Source organism: Hordeum vulgare, chromosome 4H, assembly GCF_904849725.1.
Source record: "Hordeum vulgare subsp. vulgare chromosome 4H, MorexV3_pseudomolecules_assembly, whole genome shotgun sequence".
Classification (NCBI taxonomy): domain Eukaryota; kingdom Viridiplantae; phylum Streptophyta; class Magnoliopsida; order Poales; family Poaceae; genus Hordeum; species Hordeum vulgare.
In genome coordinates this window covers 161805559-161811234 of record NC_058521.1, presented here as the reverse complement: position 1 = coordinate 161811234, position 5676 = coordinate 161805559, and positions in this window count along the sequence as shown.

The window sequence follows — 5676 nt, the reverse complement described above, 5'->3', positions numbered from 1 at the left end:
ATAGCGTTGGGTGCAAGCTCTTTGTGTTTGTGCAGGTACTCTAGACTTGACGAGATTCTCCTACTGGATTGATACCTTGGTTCTGAAACTGAGGGAAATACTTACTGCTCCTGTGCTGCATCACCCTTTCCTCTTCAAGGGAAAAACCGATGCAAGCTCAAGAGACGACAAAAGGATCTCTGGCACCACTATCGGGGAAGGACTTTTGTTGCTGTAGCAGCCCCCAACCAGGGCACATTGTGTGTCTCGCACCGCTTGTCCCCAATCCCATTTGTGGAGCCCGCTGACGTTTTTACGGCGCCAACCACGTTCGATTAGCCACCCCATGGCATCTCTCGTGAGAAAACGATGACACCCATCTTGGGTCGCGTAGTGGTTGGCTGCGTCTGCTGCACTCCACAGTAGGTCCATGAAGGCGCCTCTCGAACGCCATATCCATGCAAGAAAGGCAAACCTGTTTCCACCAAAGGCACATTGCAGTAAGTATAGCTTACCATCCGCAGTCATCTTGTCTTGGCGCACTTCTTCTTTGAAAAACCGCTTGTCTACCCGCTCCAATTTGAGCTGGGAGGACAACTTGGATAGCTCAGTCGCTTGATCCTTGTATTTTTGTTCCAAGGCTTCGCTCTTAGCACTCGCATCTTGACGCTCCTGGTGGACCTCGGACACTCTAGCCTCATGCTGGTCGGTCTCAACCTTCAGCGAGCTTAGTTCAGTGGTTGTCTCTTCGGCCAGCATCTTATGAGCGGCGACCTCCTGCTTGCCCTTCTCCAATTCAGCCTTGAGTTTATCAAATTCTCTGTCCAAAGGTGCTGATAAAATTGGAATCAATATGTCATATACCAAAGAAAGATGGTCCTAAACTACGAAGGACAAAAAGAGTCTTAGCGGCACGCATCAAGCTTACCCTGCTTCTCGTCGAGCCAACTATTAAGACAACTCAGCTCTTCATCAGAAACCTTGAGTTTTTGGTTCTGGTCGACAAGTTCAAGGGCGTTGGTGGCCACAGCCGAGGACGAGTCCTACGAAACAAGTTATGGATTAATAAGCATCCGAGCTATCGGGACAAGGACACTCGGACAAAGAACCACCTGATACGTCTCCAATGTATCTATAATGTTTGATTGTTCCATGCTGATATATTACCATTCTAGGATACTTTTTGGGCATTTATATACCAATTTATAATATTCTGAGCACTAACCTATTGACCCAGTGCCCAGTTCCAGTTCCTGTTTTTTGCGTGTTTTTTGCTTTGCAGGTTTACCCTACCAAACGAAGTCCAAATGCCATGAAACTTTAATATGATTTTTCTGGACTATATGAAGACTTGTAAGCATCATGAGTGGACGAGTGGCCGCACGAGGGAGGCAAAAGACAACAGGGCGCGGACCATGTCGCCCTGATGGCTTGTGCCCCCTGGATGCCTCCCGACGTCCCTCCCTAGCCTATAAGTTCACAAATATTCCGAAAACCCTAAGAGCACCCCGGAAACACTTTTTCCGCTGTTGCAAGTCTCTATTTGACGGGAGGCCATGTAAACCTCCGTTTCGGTGATCTGCCAGAGGGAAGATCAATCATGCAGGGCCTCTACATCCACCTGGTTGGCCTCACCATGATGTGTGAGTAGTTCACCACAGACATACGAGTCCGTAGGCAGTACCTAGATGGAAATCTCTCTCTCTTATGATCTTCAATACCATGTTCATCGCATCTTCGCTTTGATCTATCCGATGTAATCACTATGTATGGTGTGTTTGTTGGGATCCGATGAATTGTAGGTTTATGTTCATATTATTCATGAAAATTATTTGAGTCACCTCTGATTATTATTGTTCTTAATTGCATGATCATCATAGCTTCGTAATGCTCTCCAATCTATTGAGATAGTTTGCCCAAATAGATTAATATTTCTTTAGTGGGAGTGGTGCGTTGTATTAGGTTCAACCTGGCGAATTTCTATATCACAATGACAGAAGGGGACAAGATGCGTCTTTGTGATGCTGCTACTAAGCATAAAATGATGGGGTTTATTCATATTGATTGAGTTTACTTTGTCTACATCATGTCATTGTTCTCCAATCATTACTCTCTTTTTACTTAATACGTAGAGAGGCAAGCATAGAAGCGCTCTTGAAGTAGAGTAATAGTAATAGGTGCATGCAAGAGTCCGCCTATTTTCTTATGGACGTGATGCCTATATAGACATGACCATTGTCGTGAAAATCACATAATTTTTTGATGTTCTATCAATTGCCCAACAGTAATTTGTTTACCCACCATATGCCTTTGCCATGAGAGATGCCATTAGGGAACACTATGGCCCCGGGTCTATTCAATTATATATTTAAAAATGATACTAGTACCTTGCTGCCATTATTTGTGTTTTATTTTATTTTGGAATTTATAATTATCAACATTTATCTACACACCTCATTTGGTTGCAAATAACGAGATCAAGGGGATGGGCAACCCTCTTGCCCGCGTTGGGTGCAATTTGTTTGTTTCTTTGCGTGAAGTCTCTCAAGACGGTTGAGGATTGGTATTCATATTGTGTTGATAAAACTTGGTTTCATAACTGAGGGAAATACTTACCCGCATTGTGCTGCGATAACCTTCCCTCTTCACGGAAAACCCAACGCAGATCACAGTCATCAGGAAGGATTTCTAGCGTCGTTGCCGGGGAATACCATCACGAACTATGAACTAGCTTCTAAAAAATTTCCATTCACTTGTTCTTGTTTTTATTTTCTGTTATATTTAGTTTGTCACATAAAATTTAAAAATACAAAAATATTTATCTTTGCTTGTTACTACTACTCTTGTTCGAAGTCATGTCTAGTCCTTCTGCGGAAATACCTCTTCCCCCTTACTTGGGAGAAGGTTCCGAATTTTAAATTTTAAGCACTTGGGTGAGGAAACTTTAAAAGAAGCTTGGTATAGATTGCTAGTTATACAAAATATATTTAATATCGAATGTCATATTAACTTACTTGTTAGAAGTTTTTACGTTGGCTTACCTTTATCCTTTAGAGGTGTCCTTGATTCCATGTTTAAAAAGATTTTCTTGGGAATAATGCTTTTCATACTTATGAAATGATGAACGTTATATTTGGGAAACCCAAGATAGAGACTATTTAACCTACCTTGTTGGTTATTCACCATCAAACCGAGCTAACGGAAGAAACTAAGGCTATCATGGAAACCGATTTTAAAGTGCTTTACAATTTGTCTAATAAAATCAATAGCAATGTCGTAATGCAAAATAAGCGATTTGATGCTTTTGATCAAAATATTTATGATCTCAGCATTTTTGAGTGATGACATGACAATTATCAATGAGAAATTGGAACAAATTGTCCACGGTGTCAAAGAATATGACACTTGAAACTATGCATTATGCCTAGCTAAGGGCATAAAACAATAACGCTTGTTGGGAGGCAACCCAATAGTTATCTTAATTTTTGCTTCTTAGTTTCTGTTATTTTGTGTTGACATGACTATTGCCTCTGTAATGATTATGTTTTTATGTTTTAATTAGTGTTTGTGCCAAGTAAATCCTTTGGGATAACTTATTTGATGAGTATGATTGATGTTGGGGAAAAACAAAAACTTTCATCTCCAGTGCAAAAAAATTAATTCTCTCCTAGAGCATGCTAAATTCTTGAAATTTTAAGGCAGTATTTCCGTACTAATTCTACACGTCGTCCTACGTTTTCAGAATTTTTAGAGTTACATAAGTATGGGATCTTTATAGATTGCTACATACTGTTATGTTTTAAACATATTCCGTTTTGCCTGCATAGTTTGCTTGTTTTGATGATGCTATGGATTATATGGAGGCGTATAAGTCATGGATAAGTTAGAATACAGTACCTATAAAGCTATTATAAATGAAGAATAAATTTATAATAGTACATAAAGTATGCAATATGTTTCTTATACTAACAGATCTCATGAAGTTTTGTTGAGTTTTGTGTGATTTAAGTTTTCAAGTTTTGAGTGTGATCGTGACGGACCATGGAATAAGGAGTAGCAAGAGCATAAGCTTGGGGATGCCCAAGGCACGCAAGTATTATTCTAAGGAAGACTCAAGCGTCTAAGCTTGGGGATGCCCCAGAAGGCATCCCCTCTTTCTTCTCAAACGATCGGTATGTCACTTGGAGCTACATTTTTATTCATCACATGATCTGTGTTTTCCTTGGAGCACCGTTTGCTTTTGTTTGCTTTTAATTTTAGTTTTTCACAATCATCATTTGCTGGACACGTCTATTAGAGAGAGACTGACATTCATTATGATTTGCTAGAATACTCTATGTGCTTCACTTATATCTTCTGAGTTTGGCACTTGCTCTAGTACTTCACTTATATCTTTTCGAGCACGATGGCTTGTAGATTTTATAGAATTTTTTCTCTCGTTATTCACTTATATTTGTTTGAGAGATGAATAAATAGTGACAGTAATTTGCATGGGTCATAAGACTAGCCCAAAAATAATAGGCAAATGAATGATAATCAAAACCATCATGTAACACACATAGAGAAATTGCGAGATAATGACATTGATATGGTAATATGAAAAAGGTGTAAGTACATAATTGTTGATTCATATAAGTGCCGGTATTAAAGGGGTGTTAACTTGTTGCTCATCTAAATATTAAAGAGGCATGGTGATGATGTGTGAGCATTCTTATTCCTCATTAAAATCCTAGTGTTGTCTCGAGTCAGGCGCGCGCGGCGGTTAAGTCCTACCAACTCCCTCCCTCGGGGCATGCAAGTAGTGCTTTGATGTGCGATAAAACTAATAAAACTTTGCAATAAGTATGTGAGTTCTTTATGACTAATGTGACACCTTGGACATACGCATCTTTACCTTCTCATATTTGCTAGCCTCTTCGGTACCGTGCATAGCCCATTCTCACCTTGAGGATTAGTGCAACTTTCGCCGGTGCATCCACACCCCGCCGCATGATACACTCTATTGCACATAAGCCTCATTATATATTCCTCAAAACAGCCACCATACCTACCTATTATGGCATTTACATAGCCATTCCGAGATATATTGCCATGCAAATTCCATTGTCACTTCACATGACTAGTTCATTCATTGTCATATTGCTTTGCATGATCATATAGAGCTGACATAGTATTTGTGCCAAAGCCACCTTCCATCATTATTTTGATACATGTCACGCTAGATCATTGAAGATACTGGTACACTGCCAGAGGCATTCTCAGAGAGTCATATCTTCCTATCAGTTCTCCATATTGAGTTGTAAGTAAATAAAAGTGTGATGACCATCCTTGTTAGAGCAGTGTCCTAGTGAGGAAAGGATGATGGAGACTATGATTCCCCCACAAGTCGGGATGAGACTTCGGACAAAAAATAAATAAAATGGGGGAGGCCCAATGATCCCACCATAGATAAAAATATATTATGGGGGAGGTAGAAAAAGAAAAAAAGAGAGAAAAGTCCACCATATATAAAAACAATGAGAGAAAAAGAGACAAGGGACAATGCTACTATCCATCACCACACTTTTGCCTCAAAGTGCCACCATGATCTTCATAGAGAGAGTCTCCTATGCTGTCACCTCCATATGCTACTGGGAATTATCTTATCATAATAAACTTGGCTTGTATATTCCAATGACGGGCTTCCGCAAAGGCCCT